The sequence below is a fragment of the Oryzias latipes genome, chromosome 18 (assembly GCF_053564925.1).
Source record: "Oryzias latipes strain Hd-rR chromosome 18, Olatipes_Hd-rR_3.1".
Classification (NCBI taxonomy): Eukaryota; Metazoa; Chordata; class Actinopteri; order Beloniformes; family Adrianichthyidae; genus Oryzias; species Oryzias latipes.
The window spans coordinates 4,580,549-4,601,290 of NC_136254.1; the positions used below are offsets into that span (position 1 = coordinate 4,580,549).

At 43.0% G+C, this 20,742-nt stretch overlaps 1 long non-coding RNA gene across 3 annotated transcripts; it reads left to right on the forward strand.

Annotated features, from left to right (window-relative positions):
• Positions 1 to 11,728: 11,728 nt before the first annotated feature.
• On the forward strand, positions 11,729 to 13,673 carry LOC144987334 (uncharacterized). 3 transcript variants are annotated; one of them, XR_013651201.1, is made up of 3 exons: positions 11,729 to 11,902; positions 13,111 to 13,325; positions 13,407 to 13,673. It is a non-coding gene; the product is annotated as an uncharacterized LOC144987334 (long non-coding RNA). The 3 variants fall into 3 exon arrangements; XR_013651200.1 differs by having other exon boundaries at positions 11,729 to 11,888; XR_013651202.1 differs by lacking the exon at positions 11,729 to 11,902 and adding an exon at positions 12,706 to 12,911.
• Positions 13,674 to 20,742: the final 7,069 nt, after the last annotated feature.

Consider the following 20,742-nt stretch of genomic DNA (forward strand, 5'->3'; position numbering starts at 1 on the left):
CGGAGGACATAGAGGGCCACCAAAAACGTTGGGCCACAAGAAAGCCGGTCCTGGTCACTCCGGGATGACAAGCCAGTCTGGAGGAGTGCCCCCACTTTAGGACCAAGGTGCGCAGAGAAGGAGGAACAAACAGGCATCCGTCTGGACAGCCAGCTGGTACAGTGGCGGGGTCAGAAACAGCCGCCTTAACCCTCCGCTCCAGAGACCAGCGTGTGGTTCCCAACACCAGGTGGGAAGGGATGATGGTGGTGGGAACAGCAGGAGACCCAGACTCCTCCTCCTGCTGGAACTGGCGTGAGAGAGCGTCCGGCTTGAGGTTCCTGCTGCCAGGACGGTAGGACAGACAGAAATTGAACCTGTCAAAGAAGAGGGCCCACCTCGCTTGGCGAGGGTTAAGACGCTTGGCTGTCCTGATATACTCCAAGTTCTTATGATCAGTCCAGACCAAGAACGGCTGCGCAGCCCCCTCCAACCAATGACGCCACTCCTCCAAAGCCAGTTTTACTGCCAGGAGTTCTCTGTTCCCTATGTCGTAGTTTCTCTCCGCAGGAGTGAGCTTGCGGGAGAAATACGCGCAGGGATGAACCTTATTATCGGACGCTCTCTGCGATAACACAGCCCCCACCCCAGACTCAGATGCATCCACCTCTACGATGAATTGCTTAGAGGGATCAGGCTGAGTCAGAATAGGGGCTGTAGAGAAACGTCGCTTCAGCTCGGTGAACGTCTTGTCGGCCCCCTCATCCCAGACAAAACGTACCTTAGCCGATGTGAGCTTATGGAGGGGTGCAGCAACGCCACTGAAGCCTCGGATGAAGCGTCTATAAAAGTTGGCGAACCCGAGAAAGCGCTGGAGCTGTTTCCGTCCAGAAGGAACAGGCCACTCCAGAACGGCTTTGACCTTGGCGCTGTCCATCTGGACGCCTCCGGGAGAAACCACATGACCAAGGAAGCGAGTCTGCTTGGTGTGGAACTCGCACTTCTCTGCTTTACAGTAAAGCTGGTTCTCTAGTAGGCGCTGGAGGACGGTTCTGACGTGCTGCACATGGGTGTCGAGATCTGGAGAGAAGATCAGGATGTCATCAAGATAAACAAAGACAAACTTGTTTATCATGTCTTTCAGGACATCATTAATCAAACACTGGAAGACCGCTGGAGCATTAGTGAGGCCGAAGGGCATAACCAGGTACTCAAAATGTCCGCTCGGAGTGTTGAAGGCAGTCTTCCACTCATCCCCCTCTCGTATGCGAACCAGATGATATGCACTCCTGAGATCCAATCTAGAAAAAACTGAAGCCCCGCTCAAAAGGTCAAACGCTGTCTGCAACAGAGGAAGGGGATAAGTATTGCGCACCGTAATATTGTTCAAACCCCTGTAATCGATGCAGGGTCGCAGTCCTCCATCACGCTTTCCCACAAAGAAGAACCCAGCCCCGGCGGGAGAGGAGGAAGGTCGAATGATCCCGGCCTGTAGACTCTCCTGCAGGTAATTGTCCATAGCCTCCCGCTCAGGTGGAGACAGGGGGTAAATATGGCCTTTAGGCGGTTGGGTTCCGGGCAAAAGGTCAATGGCACAATCATAAGGGCGGTGGGGGGGAAGGGATTTAGCTCTAAACTTACAGAAAACAGTGCATAAATCATGGTAAACAGGGGGAACATTGTTGAGATCCGGCGGGTCAGGAGACCGCTGTGCTGTAACAGGACTACGAAATGCAGCAGAAGAAAGACAGTTGAGTAAACAAAAGGGACTCCATGACAAAACCCGTCCGGTAGACCAGTCAATATGAGGGGTATGTCTGCATAACCACGGAAAACCCAAAATCACTTGTGGCTTCTGAGACTCCACAACATAGAAACTCATCCGTTCAGTGTGGTTTCCGGACACAGACACAGAAATGTTAACAGTACGACATGACACCTTATGGATAACAGACCCATTTATGGCATGAATGACTAACACAGGTGATAAAGGCTCAACAGGGATTTTAAGTTTGTTCACCACCTCCTGAGAGATTAAGTCACCATCGGAGCCGGAGTCAATTAGAGTCTCAAACTCCTCCTGAGCTCCTGCATGGGTCACCAAGACCTTGGTAGAGGGCCGTGAGGGAGAAGAAAAAGAAGAATTGCGGCTCACCAGTTCCCTCACTGCTGATGAACCCTGGAGTTTACCGGGCAGTCGCGCACAGAGTGTCCAGACTGTCCACAGTATAAGCAAAGACCTCCTCTCAAGCGGCGCCTTCGTTCTGCAGGAGTGAGACGGCCGGCTCCCAGCTGCATGGGCTCCGCAGGAGGAAGAAAACCCCGTCGTGGAGTGTCGGACTGGAGTGGTGGATCCTCCTCATGCAGCGGTGGGCGAAAACCTGTGTTGCCGTGACGCTCACGGCCCCGCTCCCGCATCCGGCGGTCAATACGCACTGAGAGGTCGATCAGTTCCTCCAGATCCTCTGGAATCTCCCTAGCCGCTAGCTCGTCCTTGAGTCCGTCGGAGAGACCCCGGAGAAAAACGTCCACCAATGCTTCATCCGGCCAGCGAGTGGTGGCAGCCAGGGTCCGGAACTCCACTGCATAGTCCGAGACGCTGCGAGCCCCTTGCTGGAGGCGGAGGAGTTCTGAGGCCGCAGCTCGATGAGGAGTAGAGGGATCGAAGACGGTGAGGAGTTGAGTGGAAAAAACACGGAAAGAGCGGCACATCTCAGCTCCGCGCTCCCACTCCGCTAACCCCCACCGTTTGGCCCGGCCCGTCAGGTAACTTAGAGCAAAAGCCACCTTGCTCTGTTCAGACGGGAACTCGCTCGGGTTGAAATCGAAATAAAGGCGACAGGAGGTGATGAACGCCCGGCAGTCCTCAGGCGTGCCATCAAACGGCTCCGGATGACCCAGGCGGGTTTGGCGAGGTGGAGACGAGGGGACATGCTCCAGCTTGGAGAGACGCTCATGGAGCTGTTGCATGCCGGACATGTAACCACGCATCTCACGAGCCAGGACAGATAGCTCATCGCCGGTAGCAGAACTCCCCTCGGGGGAAGAACCTGGTAAGTCCCTTAAGTCAGACCTTCCTGCTGGGTTGGACATGGTCGGAGCGTAATGTTACGGTCAGGTAGAGGAGGAAACCCAGACGCAGGCAGGAACAACTCAAACCAGATGGAATTCCAAAAGAAGGGCTTTAATGCCAGAGGGAAACACAAGCTTGAAGGCCCAAGAACAGAATACGCTCCGACACTGAGCACAGAAACAAACACACCTTAAATAGGCAGACAGAAAATCAACAGAGATGCAGGACAGCTGAGCAGGAGTCAGGCCTACACATAACACAGACGTACTAATTGTCCACTGGGGAAAGTTGTTTTCATAGTAAAACATTTCTTCATAAGCTATGGAATTATGGTATTCATGCATATGCCTTTAGTTTGTTTTATTTTTGATAAAACAATGTATGGCGTATGTCTCAACCATTCAGAAAGCAACAAGAAATAACATTTGCGCTGATCAATTTCCCATTTCCACGTGGATTATTACCGACATCTGTAGCTTGTCAGATGTAATTAAATGGATGGAAATAAAATGCCCATCACAATGCGTAATGACGCACAATGGCTGATCTTGCGCTCTTAGAAGATGTGGCAAATGGAAGAATTCGGAGTGAACGCATCTTTAGACAGCAAGAAGACTTGCTGGCAAACGAGGACGAGTGGCTTATGAGCCGGTTCCGACTTCCTCGAGCCGTCCTGTTGGACCTCTGCGGGCTTTTGGGCCCGGCGTTACAGAGGAGCACTCGGAGGAACCACGCGTGTCACCCGGTGCATCTGGCACTTGTGGGGTTTCGCGGACTATTAATGGGCAACTATGGGCGTGTCATGAAGCCGCAAAAGCTGCGCTGCATTTAGAATCGGTTGTGGTTTATTAAGGGAAAGATGCGTAGGATGTGCGTGCGCACATTTTATAAATCCGAATATTTCTGTGCGTACGCACGTCCTATGTTTCATCCGTACGCCACTTCTGACGCAAATCCTACGCAAAGTTTTATAAATGAGGCCCCAGGTCTGGGTGTGAGTGGGCACTCTCCCTCTTTTTCTTACACTCCATCATCCACATTAGAAGAACATAGACACTCACTCGAGTATGGAGTCCTATACTGTTCATAATTAAATAAATAAATATTTGATTAAATAAATAAATGTGACCTCATGCAAATACACAGTCAACCAATAAATCTCTCATAAATATATAAAAAGACCATGAAATGGTGAAAAACCTGCACACTGATTTTAAATTAGCCATTATATTATTCAATATATTTCATTTTGCTTTAAAAACCTGTTCATTATTTTAAAAAAGCATTTTAAAATATTCATTTTATTCATGTTGAATATTATTATAATTCTACTTCTTTTTTCAGAACCTTGGATTTCAAAATCAATATTTTCCAAAGTAGCTTTGTTTTTATTTCATGTTGCTGTTTTTCACAATGGCGTATTTATTTCATGAAGAGCTTTTTCAGTAGAATGAGTCTATCTGTCAATCAAACCAGACAAGGCGGAGACACTTTTGTGATTGGCTACTCCTTTACTCAGACATAAGCAGCAGCACCCTGACTACATCGATCGAAGACACTTCAGTGAACGTGACGGCGCGATGCCCACTCCTCAACACTAGGGGGAGTATGCACCTCAACACATCCACAGTGTTACCAGAAATTGGGCAGTTTTGGTTCTAAATTTTCGGATAAAAGTGGCTTTGGGCGAGTGTGCATAATTCGGGTGATTTTGTGGTCGGTTCTGCAATTTTCATCTTCTCATTAACATCTAGTAGTGGCCTAAGTTAAACTGGGTGGCTGTTTGACTTTCACAAAACTTCTGTGAACTGGAGTTCATTAAACACACCATGCCGCGTGTGGGAGGAGCTAGCAGCTAATGCTTTAGCCTGATAGCCACTTGGAGCGATTGCCTGTGTTTATCTCACTTAAAATGCTTGGAAGGACAATGCACACGGAGAATGTTAAGAGATCAGGTTTATTTATTTGGAATAGTTCCACAACAATGTTTCCATGTTTGAGTTCATGAGATCATCCCACAGAGTCTTCAGCTCCTGCAGTCAACTATGTCTGTTACGTATAAATCAGAGCGCCCAGCGCAAAAAGTGTGTGTGTGTGTGTGTGTGAGCGCAAGTTAAGTTAAGGGTCTGTTGTTCAGTTCGCCGGAAAAGTAATAATAAAAAAGTATATCCAAAGTATAGAGACTGATTCTTTTAATAACCAGCTCTGAGAGGTTTGAACGGGGAAGTGATCCCAAATCAAACCCCGGATCTCCGCTGCGTTTTACAACCAGAAAGAGAAACTTTCGCAGGAAAGGTTCAACATTTTCCCCAACAGGGGAAAAAAACAGAGGACCTGATTTATAATCATTGTCTCAATGAAAATAGAAAAAATATCATAAGGTTCGGGAGGCCCGAGCAGGCTTGTTCCCCTATCCACTGCTGTCTGGTCTGACTCTCTGTCGGTCCGCCAGCTCGCCTCCTGCGAGCCGACATAAGGAATGATGACGTCAGACTGGATCTGTGAGCTCAGACAGCAGAGCTGTTAGCTGCAGAGCAAAGGAGAGCTGAGTGAGTGGCGTAAGAGTCAGGAGTGTTTCACGTGGAATTCGAGACGTGGACGACCGGAGCTCCTTTGGTCCACACAAACCCTCAAACTACAAAAACAGAGTGGTCCATGTTTGCATCTTCTGCAGCAGACAGATTGTTTGTCTCTATTTGATCTCTAATGTCAATAAAGCCGCGCGGATATCGCTGAAATATGTCATCTCTCTGACTGGAACACCGCTGAGCGGGTATCGAGGAATATGAGTCGCTTTCCATGGATGAGCCAATGAGCGTTTAGATCCCGCCCACCTTCACTGATTGATAGATAGACCCATTCTGCTGAAAAAGGTCTTCATGAAATAAATACGCCATTGTGAAAAACAGCAACATGAAATAAAAAAAGCTACTTTGGAAAATATTGATTTTGAAATCTAAGGTTCTGAAAAAAGAAGTAGAATTAAAGCCGCAAGCGGCGTTGTATGGCCCGCAGACGCAACCCGCCTTCCACGCCCAACTCTACGCACCACCGCTGACCTCACCGCCCTCACAGCCCTGCAAATTAAAAGCTAGTCAAGGCTGGATTTGCTAATTATGCTAACAATGCTAACTATGTTAATGTGGCTAAAAGTGCTAGCATAGCGATCAACATCATCAACTGACTCAGAAAAACACATTACCTAAAATGCTAATTATGCTAACTATGTTAGTTATGCTAATGTGGCTAAAAGTGCTAGCATAGCGATCAGCATCATCAACTGACTCAGAAAAACACATTACCTAAAATGCTAATTATGCTAACTATGCTAGCTATGCTAATGTGGCTAAAAGTGCTAGCATAGCGATCAGCATCATCAACTGACTCAGAAAAACACATTACCTAAAATGTTAATTATGCTAACTATGCTAGCTATGCTAATGTGGCTAAAAGTGCTAGCATAGCGATCAGCATCATCAACTGACTCAGAAAAATACATTATCTAAAATGCTAATTATGCTAACTATGCTAACTATGCTAATGTGGCTAAAAGTGCTAGCATAGCGATCAGCATCATCAACTGACTAAGAAAAACACATTACCTAAAATGCTAATTATGCTAACTATGCTAGCTATGCTAATGTGGCTAAAAGTGCTGGCATAGCGATCAGCATCATCAACTGACTCAGAAAAATACATTACCTAAAATGCTAATTATGCTAACTATGCTAACTATGCTAATGTGGCTGAAAGTGCTAGCATAGCGATCAGCATCATCAACTGACTCAGAAAAACACATTACCTAAAATGCTAATTATGCTAACTATGCTAGCTATGCTAATGTGGCTAAAAGTGCTAGCATAGCGATCAGCATCATCAACTGACTCAGAAAAACACATTACCTAAAATGCTAATTATGCTAACTATGCTAGCTATGCTAATGTGGCTAAAAGTGCTAGCATAGCGATCAGCATCATCAACTGACTCAGAAAAATACATTACCTAAAATGCTAATTATGCTAACTATGCTAACTATGCTAATGTGGCTAAAAGTGCTAGCATAGCGATCAGCATCATCAACTGACTCAAAAAAACACATTACCTAAAATGCTAATTATGCTAACTATGCTAGCTATGCTAATGTGGCTAAAAGTGCTAGCATAGCGATCAGCATCATCAACTGACTCAGAAAAACACATTACCTAAAATGCTAATTATGCTAACTATGCTAGCTATGCTAATGTGGCTAAAAGAGCTAGCATAGCGATCAGCATCATCAACTGACTCAGAAAAACACATTCCTCCATTGGTGAGAGCTATATGTCATAAGTTGATAAAAAACCCACTTTTTTTCCAAAATGGCGGCTTTTCTGTTGATTTTATCTCCATAGCAACCATTTTATGTTTTGGTCCCCTCGGGAGGACGAACAGATTGACGTCAGTTTCGGACAAATCAGTAAAAGTAAACTTTTTGTTGTCCTTAGCAACAGTGGTTTTATGCTAACCACGCCCACATTCCTTATATGTCCATATCCAGTGTTTTTCAATGTATTCTGTTTCAGGCATTAATGCATGCATTCAATTTTCGTTGTATTGTATTGAAATGCATGGGAGTTATAACAGTGCGCCACTTTGCTAGCTTGCCACGCGCACGCCGTTTAAAATCTACAACTTCTAATTCCAACATTTTTTCCACAGTAGCTTGCCATTGATGCCCAAAAAGTTTCGAGACAATCGATGAAAATTCCAACGACAAGTTTACGTTTGAATCTGGTGGTAAAGCTGTTTTTTATAGAAAATTCAAGATGGCCGCCTTTTCCCGAGGTCAAAGGTCGACGAAACTCCAGAGGTGATTGTAGACTTACGCTAGGGACATGCGCGTCAAATTTCGTGAAAATCGCTCGAAAAAAAGTTCATTTTTCCATATTGTGTAAAATCGCGAAAAACGCAAAATGGCAGATTTTGGCACAAAATGGCCGCCAAACCGTAGATCGTGTCGCCATCACGTAATTATTTCAAAACTTTCTTTGGATATACCCGACAAAGTTATCTGGGTTTCGTTAGCCGATTCTTAAAAATAAAATCCAAATTTTTTTTTTTTAGCCGAGTCAGCACTTTTTTTTGCGATCGTTTTTTGTTTACCACGGCCACATTCCTTTATCGATTTTGTCGTATGTGACATCGTTTTGTTTAGTGTGGGCCAGGGTATCGCATATTTCAGTTTCAGGCTATTCCGATAAAATATGTGCAAGCTAGCTAAAATGGCGACGGTTGCGAATTCGCCACGCGCACGCGTTTCAAATTCTACAACTTCTAATTCCAACATTTTGTCCACAGTAGCTTGCCATTGATGCCCAAGAAGTTTCAAAAGGATCGATGAAAATTCCTAGGACGAGTTTTCGTTTGAATACCTTACTAAAGGTGCTTTTTTATGAAAATTCAAGATGGCCGCCCCTTCCCAAGGTCAAAGGTCAACAAAACTTCTTTGGTAGTTGTAGAATCGTGTTTGTGGCATGTGTGTGCAATTTCGTGAAAATCGCTTGAACAAAAGTGTCGTTTTCCCATATTGTGAAAAAACACGAAAATCGCCATTTCTCTGAGTTCGCCACAAAATGGCCGCCAAGCCGTAGGTCGTGTGGCCATCCCATAATGATTTCATAACTTCTTTGGGATATCTCCAACACACGTGTTTTGGTTTCGTAACTGTATTTCGAAATATTTTTTTTTGGCCCCATAAGCGATTTTAGGCCCATTCATTTTTTTGACGGGAACGCTCGCCGTGATGTCATCATCGTGGGGGGGGTGATGTTCTCTTTGCCGAAAATTCATTTTCAATTTATCCTAGGTGTGTGCCAATTTTGGTGAGTTTTCGGGTATGTGGCGGGGGTCAAATTTGCGATCTACGGATCCGTTAGAAACGGGAAGAATAATAATAATTAAAGCCGCAAGCGGCGTTGTATGGCCCGCAGGCGCTACCCGCCCCTTCCCTCGCTGCCCACCTCTACACACCATCCGCTCCCGACCCCCGCCTCTACGTCCCACCTGCCCTCGCTTCCCACATCTACGCACCACCTGCCCTCGCTCCCTGTTTCTACCCCCCCCCCTCCCCCCTCCTTCCCTGCCTCTACACCCCACCCGCCCCTGCTGGCCTTGGTTTAGGCACCACCAGTGCTCTCACCACCCACCATTAACCAGACCCCACTTGCTAAGCAGCCACTTCATACCCCTGACCCCCCCTTCTCTTCTAGTAAGTCTGATTGCATAAGCATGTGATATAAGTGATGTCCAGGGTGTAGCCTTAGCTCAACAGTAGCCAGACTATTGCAGCTCTGTGTCCCCACAAAGGATCAAACTGGTGAAAAATATGGATGGCTGGATAGGAACTTGACTTTTTAGGTTAAAGATCCTCAGAAGGTCACATTTTTCTTGTGTTGTTGCCTCTTTTGACGGTAAACGTGGTAACTCTTTAGTATGAAAGTATGAATAGTTTGTTTGAATTTATGAACCCATTTTTCATTATGTGTTACTGTCCAACAGTGAAAGTTTTCACATATTTGACAAGAATGTGTCTTTGAGTCAAAGCTTTTTAAATGAAGGGCCATAACTTGAGTGAAGAGATCAATGCATGAATCTTCCATTCAGATAACAGTTCATTGGTCTATAGCTAATAAGAATCAATGTTATTTTAGGTCTTATGCTAATATGTGAAAACAGACATGAAAAACACCTGTTCATTTCTCCAGTGTTAAGAGACTTTTATTTCTGCAACACAGTTATTTACAAGATTTTTACTTTCATGACTGACACAATTTGAAACCACTATGAACAAAAAAGCCTTGTAAACACAAACGCCAGTGTGAATGTATGTGTGTGTGTGATTGTGAGGATGTGCAAACATCTGTCTTGCTGGTCCTTGGAGGAGCATGAAGAGTCCATCAGCGTCTTCATCACTGCAGCTTCTGCTTTCCATCACCTGATGTAGAAAAAAGAGAACTCCCTTTAGAACAGAGCAGGCATTTTATCTGTTCAATGAGTTTACATCAGGGTTCCTGGAAGTTTCTTCTAGTTCAATTGAAGACTTTTTGAGAACTTTTTAAAAAATTCAGACCAATGTCTCAGCCTGTTTCCCAGGACCTCTGACAAAGAGAAGGAAATCCTGCAATGTCCCATCAGAAAATTCTTCAACAAAACCACATCACTTGTGAAAGAGGAACAAAATCCACTTGGGTGGTCAACAGCATGTTTGTAGTTCAACCAGGGGTCTAACCTGGGTACCACCTCCATGTTGTATGATGTCATCACGACCAGCTCACATCACTGTCATTATTTCTTCATGTAATGTGTGTTTGAGAGATTCTTGAGATTTATTTTTTAAATGACTTTTTCCCTTTTCCTGACAAGAGCACAGAACTTCCAGGCTCAGCCATCACATTTTCAGACTTTTGAAGGCTTTTTCAGGTATAATGTCCACATTCCTAAATGTAATGTTTTTAAACAATTTAGGAGCCCACAGGAACCCTGCACATAACACACTTAACACAACCATGCGTAAAGTCTGCACTGCATGACTTTGGAGTGACCTGGGTCAGTAGTGCACACCAATTAACCAGAAAGTTGACAGAAAACCTTTAGAGCACAACATTCATGATTATTCAATATTATTTCTTTCTTTCAAAGTTATGGTTTTTATTCATATACTTATTTGTTGGTTTGTATTTCTTGTTTATAAAATGATAATTGATTATTTTAGATGCATTGTTTTAATTTTCATACATCCGGTTTAAAGACAAACACCAGCATAACACATTTAACTGCTAAGAAATGTGGTTTGTTCTGTGAATCGTTGATCTTGGTTCCTGAATTGAATCAGATATTTCTTTCTATGTGTTGATTACCAGCTACCAGAAACTAACTCGATTCACCTTCAGTAAACACAATTTCCAATTGAACAAACATTGTCTAGACATGACTTAAAATGAGTGTAGTGATGTATAGATGTGGGGCTTTCTGCTCTATCTTCAGGGAAGTGCAGGTGGACTGTGTCTGTGTCTAGTAACTTCATTGGTTCTGGGTGCTGAGCAACATTCACCTTTAAATGACAGCTATTAAGTCCTCCAAAGACAATGGAAGTCATTTTTATAGCAAATTGATTTACAGGAGCATGTGTCAGTGGTTCAGGACATGAAGCTGGATCCTGCTCACATGTTTAGACTTTAGCTGAACATTCCCTCATATTTCCCTGACCTGAAATCTCTGGATGTGTCTGCTGGGCTCCTCATCAAACACATGGCTGAGTCTGAGCTGACTGATCAGAAGAGACTGATTGAACACAGGATATAAAAAATAAGATTTTTCCTGATTAAAAAAATCCAACTTCAGGTTCAAAGTACATTTTGGGGCTTTCTTTCTTTTTTTCAGCTGCTGGATTCTCAGAGTGGACTTTTCTAGAGTGAGTATGCAGGATTTGAACAATTGGTCTAGACGCTACACACAGACGTTCAGCTCCATCCAGGACCCACAGTCAGCACCATCCTCAGCAAACATTGTTCCATCTCCAGAGGACAGGCACACTCTGCTGTTCTCTGTTCATTGATAGGAAATGATATTTGGAGGTGATTTCTGTTTTTCATGATGTGTGTTTCTGTCTCTAAGAATCTTCAAAGGGGGGGGGGGGGGGGGGGGCTCCATCTGCCAGGTGCTGCACTTTGGACTGCATCCCTTCCTCTTCCAACACGGTCCATGAAGACATGGAGGACAGAGTCTGTGGGATGACCTGGACTGACCTGCACAGAGTCTGAACTGGATGGGTTAGTGGTGGGACGACACTTCAGTTCATGTGAGTCAAGGCAGGTGAGCGTATACTTTTGGTACTATAGTGTACATGTGAGTACATCACAGAGATGCTCTGCAAAGTTCCTGAGCAGCTGGGGGCAGATAAATTCTGATCCTGCTGGTTTCCTGCTCTTCAGTGGCCTGGAGTGAGAAACCTGATCTGGTTTATTGCTGCATGAAGGTCTCTGTGGATGTTTTCTTTTCTAAAGTTCTGTCCTTGTTCTGAGCAGAACAAAGGAGCAGGATCTTCCAGAAATAATTTTAATAATTTTATTTACAAGTATTTACAAATACATTTATATTAACAGATATATTTAAAGATTTACATATTTATTCGCTCATGAATAAAATAGAAATAATTTATTTTGATCCACAATTATAATTCTCTATGTTCCCTCTGAGTGTAGTACATTTTTTATTCACTAGATGGTACCAAGGGTGGTGGACAAAATAGTTGGTACTCCTCAGTTAAAGAAAGTCCCCAATGCTCACTGAATTGACTTGAAACGTTCAAAAGTAACAATAAATAAAACATTTTTGAAAGTTAAATAATCACAACCAGCCATTACTTTTGAGTTGTTGATTAACAGAATTTAAAAAAAACAAAAACTAATGAAATAGGGCCAAGAGACCAAGCTTTCTGACAATAGGCAGCACATTTCTATCCAGAATGCTTTGATAATCTTGAGATTTCATTTGAACTTGTACAACTTCCAGACACCCTGTGGCAGATGCAGCAAAGCTGCCCCAAAACAGAACTGAGCCTCCTCCATGTTTCACAGTAGGGACAGTGTTCTTTTCTGTTGTATTCTTCATTTTTGAGTCTACCAACATAGAGCTGATGTGCCTTACCAAAAAGCTCCAGTTTGGTCTCATCTGTCCAAAGGACATTTACCCGGAAGCTTTGTGGCTTGTCAACATGCATTTTTGCTAATTCCAGTCTGGCTTTTGTATAATTTCCTTTCAACAGTGGTTCCTCCTTGGTCGTCTCCTATGAAGTCCACTCTGGCTGAAACAACCACGAATGGTGCGATCTGACACTGATGTACTTTGATCTAGGAGTTTACTTTTGATGTCTTTAGAGGTTGTTCTAGGTTCTTTGGATACAGTTCCAACTATCCGTCTCCTCAGTTTGTCATCAATGTTTCTCTTCCATCGTCCAGGGAGGTTGGCTACTGTCCCGTGGGTCTTAAACTTCTGACTAATATGTGCCACTGTGGTCACAGGAACTTCAAGCTGCTTAGAGATGCGGAGCAGATGTGGCCTGTGACGTCTGCACTGGAAAAAACGACACACCCTGAAGTCCTGTCTGACTTGGCTTGATCCTTCCTGTGAGGAACACCTTCAGCCTCATTTGAAAGCAGCTGCATTGAAGAAACACAAGCTGGTGGGACCCTCCAAGAACCTGCAGGAGAACATCTGCTCCTCCAGTCATGATGAGGTGATGAGGATGTTCTGTCACACTGATCACAATCTGTTCTCTCTGCTCTGTGGAAGAACGTAACACCGTCTCATCTCACAGCTGCTTCAACAGCAGGTGGAGGAGAGTGAAGAGATCTTCACTGAGATGATCAGTCTCATCCAGAAGAGAAGAGGTGAAGTGAAGAACAGGATCAGATTCCAACAGCTAACTGAAGTGAGGCGGGTCAAAGGTCTTCAGAAGGAGCTGCAGCAGGAGATGACTGAGCTGATGAGGAGATGCTGTGAGCGTCAGCAGAGACGGGATGGCAAAGCAGTTATCTGTCACTGACACCTGTGTTCTTTATTATATGAATAAATCAAGTCAACGTGGTATTTTGTCATTTTCTCACTGAGTGAAGATGCTTGAATGCTTCCCATAACCTACAATGATTGTCATGTAACACTCACAAAAGCTCATCTAGCTTACATACTGATGTGGTGACAATTTTCACTTCTTGTAAGAATTCAAACAACTTTCTGTGTGTGAACATGTTTAAAAAATCATGTTAGGCCAGAATTAAAGAAAACCATCAGTCTTTAAAGGAGAAATGGAGCAGTTCAAACCTCATTGAATGTGGACAGGTGGGTATTTCTTTTTTCTGATGAGATAAAGATGCTTTGTACTTAAAAAAATAGGCTTCCAAATTTCAGGGGAACAAATGTAACAAAAAAAATCTCTAATGATCCTTTTTAAATACAAAGGTGGTTATTTGTTTCAATTGAAAATAGTAATCAGGTTTTTAGGGGGAAAACATTGATACATGTAGTTTTTTTTGTCTCCTTTAACATGTAAATACATTTTAACTGTTGTGGTACATGCTCATAAGTCATCACTAATAAAAAAAATTGCTCTCTGCTAACAACTGAAGGAAATTATATTTTTTGGTCCTCACTTTAGAAGGGTTTCTCTGTCTTATTTTATTACGTTTTCTGTTTTATCTATATTACTTGAAGTTTTAGTTTCATAGATTAAGTGTGTAGAACTGTGTGCATCCTGACCTCACATTCCTGAGATGTGACCTATGGACAGCAGCTGTCACTCATTCCCCTACAGAGGAGGGGGATGCTGACCTCTCGGGCACTGGCCAGCAGAAATGGAGCCAGCACTCTAATCTAAACCACCTGAAGAATAAGAGTATGGCTGTGAGAACCGCTCTGGATGTCCAGTTCTCAAGAAGAACAAAAGACTGAACTTTGACCCAGAACCTCCATGGATTTCCTGCTGTCAATCTGATTTGTTGTGGACAGGAAGGGACGGAGTTTACTGCAACACTAGGTGTCCCTTTGAAGTCATTCCCTGAGGAGAGGAACTGGTCACGGAGAATGACCCTCTACGATTGGCTGAAGGAGGAGACGGATCATCGATCAGCCAATGCAAGTGTTCCAGGGCGGAGATTCGACGTCATGTTTTCCGCGGGAGGAGGAAACCCGAATTCTCTTTAAAAGTCTGAGCAGAGCATAATTTTATTGTCTTCTTCTCCCTTGTGGCTTTTCATGTAAAACGCCTGTAACTTCTTGCGTTTTGAAGGCCTTCTAAAATGAGGACCCAGATCTGTTTTAATTCTGTCTTAGAACTTTTGTTAGGGAATAAACCTTCTGTGACTTTATCCGGCTGAATCTTGGTCTTTTATCTCTCCCGACTAATAGAACATGCGTGGAAAAATCTCAGAGCGAAAGATATTTTCCTACAAACTTGGTGACCCGATACGTGAAGTCGGGGAACGGTACATGGATCGAGCCGGTGACGTATTTTTCGTATTTTTTGAGACTTTCAGTGTAAAGTCTGGGCACGCTTCCTCCCGTCCACTTGGTCGACTTCTCACGCGGCCGCATACAAAACAGGTAAGCAGAAGCCTGCTGCAAAATTCTGCATATTGATTAAGTTATCTCATAGTTGAATAACTCAAATTGAACGAGATCTCGAGTGAGTGGGCGGTAGAGCTTCCCCCGAAAATAAATAAATAAATATATAAATAGATAAATAAATAGATAAATAAATAGATAAATAAATAGATAAATAAATAAATAAAAGTTGACCCAAACTTTAAAGGGATGGTTGACTGTTAGTTTGTGACACCTAGTGTGCAACAACAGTACAGAAAAGGTATCCTAGGTTTATCGGTTGTGTTTGAGGTAATGTATTCAAAATGCATAAGGTTCCGTCTGTTTGTCCTAGAGACGCCCAAGGCGTAAAAACAGTGTAGTTTAGGAACTAATTTTTGCGCGTTTAGGTAACTTGGAAGACACTGACGGGGCAGCGGCCTCGACAAATTATTTTTTTAGATGGAGAGTGACCAAAGAAGGATTCGAAATTAACATCAAAGGCAAATATGAGGTATATGATGCATTTTGTCCGGACAAAATACGACTGGGGTGGAACAGACAATACGACGACGGACGACGGTGACGATTTGACTTGACAACAGCGGTGCAAATGACTTGAATGTGGATGAATGGAATGGAATGTATGAGATTTTGGAAAGAATGGGATGAAAAAGTGTTTGAAATCTGTGAATTTAAACTTTATTTCCACATTTCCTTGTTTATTGTGTCTATGGCGGCAGCCATCTTGTTTACGTCGAATGAACCAATGACTGGAGGTTTTAGTTGCTTTCGAATGTGTCGATGTCTATGATTGGCTTTGTTAGTACCACGTGGCCGGCGAGCCGGCGTCCCCGGAAATCGTAATGGCGAAACACGCTAGACTTTTACAGTTAGAGTTTGGGATCTAATCTGCGGTAAAATCATGGCGGGGATCGTCGTTATCGAGCGTGGTCATGACCTCGGTTGTAAGACGTCGTTTAAAAAAAAACAAATTTCAGTGGGTTTTCAGTTCGCAGAAAAAGTTTTTAAGTAGCGCTGCGCTTCCGATGGAAGCCTCTGCCACCAGGCGAGGATATGACTGCATGCAGCAGCCGGCTCTGTTCGAACGAAAACTACTTTCTCGGGAGGTTCCCCAAATCTTTTCAAAAACATGGTAAGGTAGCATCGGTCTAAAACATTTTGTGTAAAATATTTTTGCAATTATTTCAGTTTTTGTATTTTGAATATCTTTCTCTCATTTATTTGTATTTCCTAATTACCAAGGTTTAGTTCAGTTTTGCTCAAAGACGTTTTATTGAAATAGTTATAAGCATTTGGTTCGTTTAGACTCAGACTCCCTTAAAACAGAATTTTTGCAATCTTTGACTTTGTTTATATGTTTGTTTTGATATTTCCCAGATCGTTAGGATTTTTGTGAAGTGCACAGCTGTGAATGTTTGAATGTGAAGCTCATGACTGGCGGTTTTGTTCGTTTGAATCAGAATCAAAATTATTTGAAAATTGTTATAAGAGAAAGATGAGAAAAGAGAAGGGGAAATATTAACACTAGTTAGAAAAGAGACATTTCAGTGAAATGGTTTATTTTTTATGTGTAAGGTACCTAATTTGTTTTGTCTTTTGGTTTGGTTTTGAGAAAATTGTTAGAAGTTATTGTCTGCGTCTTGATTGTCTGTGTTTTAACAAACCTGTTGTAGTTTAGAGTGTGAATTGTGTTTTTTGATTAAATAAGGAAAACTGAATAGAGAATTAGGAGAATAGAAAGGTTTAAGCAGTTCATTTTTCACAGAAAGAGGTTGGTGCTGTCATCTTCTAGGTGACAAAGAGCAGAGGTTGATGGAAGAGTGCAGCTCCACCCAAAACTATTTGAGGAGGTTTAACCATTACCCAATATTGTAACATTCATTTTACACTAATTGGAATTCTTAATTCCCATGATGATCAGAATGAAAGGTGCACAATTTTGTATATAGAACATGGACAGTGCTCAGCAACAGCATTGAACAAACAAAGGCCTTCTATGACAGTGTAAGAAAAGTGTTTTAATTGTTAGCAGCGACATGATGACCCCCCATGTAACACCCCCCTTTTTTTTCCCTCTGTAAGCAGTTCCCATCTGTGGCATGTAGGATGGTAGGCTGATCTGCAGGTCATAAAAGTGCTGTAGTATAAAGGACATTTTGTGTGTTAGAACATTTACACTTTGTAGAATTTTTGCGATCAGCTGCCACAGTATGAACTGTGATGGTTATTACTAAGAGGCACTCAGTTTTGGTTTGCATTCAAGTTTGAAAGATAAATATGTTACTGTATTTTAGCAATTGTAGGTTCTGCAGCTTTAAGGAAAAGTTTGGATTGGTCAGATTGTTATTTTTAGCGATTATCTAGATTCTTATTAGGACCAGCAAGCCCTTCAGGACAAGTCAAACTAAGGGTGTTAATGTTAAACTGTAATGCTCAATTGATCTTGCTTTTTTGATAAAGAACTGAATAAATAGCTGTTAGAATGTGTCTAAGAAAGTGTATTTTTTTTGAACATTTTGCTCCGCACCCGTTATATTGGTCACAGACAGATTTAGGGATTTTTTCTTGAATAGGCTTTTATCGCTGATCAACTGACTTTTGCAGTCACGGTGTTGGCATTTAACCTGAACAGGACACTAATGATTTTTCTAAATTTTTGTCCTTGGAAGCACATAACTTTATGTTTGCAGGAAAGGCAGCCCAGATAAGAGTGAAGTCCAGACCCCTCCTTAACCCTCATAAATCTTCATGCAGAACATTCTTCTGCCTAAGGGACACAAGAGCATGAGCAGATGCTCACACCTCCCCCAAAAGGACCTCAGTTAGCCTGAAGGGGGCCCAGTCAGAGGTGACTGACCCTGAGGTTAAGATAACTACTTCAATCATGTAAAGTATTACTGCACATTTGCAGGTTATAGAAAGGAGAAAGGGAGAAGTTGAGCAGCTGAAAAATCCACACATGATAAATGGTGTTTAAAAATAATAACATGAATTTTCAGTTTTGATGCCCTCAGAGACAGCAGAAGTGACGTGTCATGCTCAGCCATTCGTAAGTCGGGGACAGGAGAACATGGTGAAAACCCTGGGACACGTGAGCCACCCAGGAGACCCTAGCAGCATCTGGAAATGGCATCTGTGGCACTCCAAACCCTTGGGCATGTGATAGCCCACAACGAGGTACCCAACAGCAGAATGCACAGACCCAGAGGCAGAGGGTCTGGAGGAAAAATGAACAGTACCCACGACCACTCCAAGCCCCTCCTCCACCGTGGCGAGGACCACAGGGCAAGTCGGACAATACCACTTGATGATGCAGGAGCCATTGTCTTTTCCAAGATGAGAGGTAACCACTGATGACTCTAGTGGACACTACCTGCTCTGACAAATGAACAAATGACTCCTCAAAACCTGCAAAAGACCATCCGACTGACTTTTGACCAGATGGTGGAACATTCATGCGTGCATTCACTAAACACGCCTGTGAATCTGTTGGGATGGGACAGTCTTGTCAAAAACAGGAGCCAGCAGACTGGATGCCATGCCAGACCCCACAGCCAACCCCTACTGCAGACAACCAGAGGGCCCTGAAACGCCAGGTGGTTTCATGGGTTTCAGGTGTGAAAGCCATGACTCCTGTCCTCAAAGCTCTATTTCCGCCTCCGAATGGTCTGACCTGTACACTCTAGGATTGACAGTACACGGTAATATTTCAGCAGGTAGAAGGCCACACGTGGCATTTGAACTACACTGACATATATTAGCCCTGAGGGCGAGCAGCTTATTGTGCATTCATACACTCACAAATGCAATGATACTAGCTGTCAGACACAGCTGTATCCCACATAGGATTAGCACCCCCTGGTCATGAGGCTCTGCAACTCAGTCCTATGACTAAGTGGGGCATTAACAACACATTGGTAGCATTGTGTTTTTTCAGGTGTTCACTTTCCTCCCTCAATAAAAATGTACAGGTTAACCGTTCATCCAACGACTAATTCCTGAGTTCTGGACCATTTCTGTATTGACAAACATCGTGGCAGACAGAAGACAGCTCATGAAGATGCAGAGGTGCTGTTAAACACGCTCTCTGATGCTTCATGCTCCACAGGTTCATTTGATGTTGGTTCATGTTCCACGATTCCCTAGTGGTGCTTCAGGTAATTGCAGGAGCACAAGTTTTTAGATCTCAGTAATGCTGGTGCAGGAAGCAGATGGAGGGATGAAGGAAACTTTGACTGGTTTGTGGAACTCTGGTGTAGCATTCATATTCTTCCTAGTACTTCTTTTAGACTGGTCTTGAAAGCAGATGGTAAAATTTATTGCATAGCATATGATTTAAGGACTGTTAATTATGTCATTATTACTCTAGTTCTACCCGTTCCTGATCCATATTGCATGTTGTCAACTTTAGCTCAACAATGTGTGTTGTTCACTGCCATTGATTTAGCAAACCCTTATTTTTGCATTCCATTACGTGAAAATAACAGACAGTTATTCGCATTTTAGTACATAGGTGTTAATAAAATTTCCTGGCATTTTCAGTCACTGTTTGCAGTCTCTCTGACAAGATATTGTGCTACTAGAGGGTAGCAGCTAGCTGAACAGACTGTTGAAACCTGCCTGTGAGTAATAAAAGATCTTCTGTTGCAGTTGTATGTTTGAGTTTTGAAATGCAACAGGAATTTGCACTTTAGCAGAAGGGAAGTCTCATTTTTAGGCAGAACTGTTTTTAGCATAGGTTGTTCAATGTATATAGAGCGTAGGATGTCTACTTTGCAGCATAAACATCTGGAAATAGTTTGGACATGTTGGTTTTCTTGTGGTTGTAGTAGACACTTCTTTGTTTTGTGAAGCACATGGACCCCTTGAGGTTGATGATAAATGACGATGGTGTGACTAACCTTACGGCAGTAAGGCAACGACAATACGTGGTTTCATTTCTTTATGTTGTCATCTTGCCTTCCATAGGAATGTGGACAAACAACTTGTTCACCTTACCGGTGCACAAAACTGTTTGCTATATTTTTACTTTCAATTGCTCTAGTTTGTGTATTTATGCCTTATCTTTGTTTGGATCTGCATGGTTTCACCCAACTAGTGTCCTGGGGTTTCCCCCAGGCCAAGAGAGGGTGGAAAGGAGGTATTAATGATTCGTTGCAGGAAATTGTTTTAGTATTATCATGGTGTATTATCATGGTTTCAATTATCTTTGTTTCAATTATCATCGTTTGAATCTATTTGTTTAGAAAGAAGGTTTAAATGTTAATTTTGATAGACCTTTTTTACCTTTTTAGAGCTTTGTGTGTCTGTTCATCTGGTTATCTCATCCACAGCGAGGATGAAGGGGTTTTACCACACTGTCCTGAGGTGATAAGGAATGCTGGTGGAGTTAGAATCCACCACATGGGTCATTTGACGACAGCCCCTAATAAACTTGTCTTTATCTTGAATTTGCATACTCCCACCTATGTTTTCCATGAGCACGAGGAGAAGCAGACTATGGAGAGGACAAAGTGGTGGACATTTCCATCACATCTCTTCTGTGCATTTTT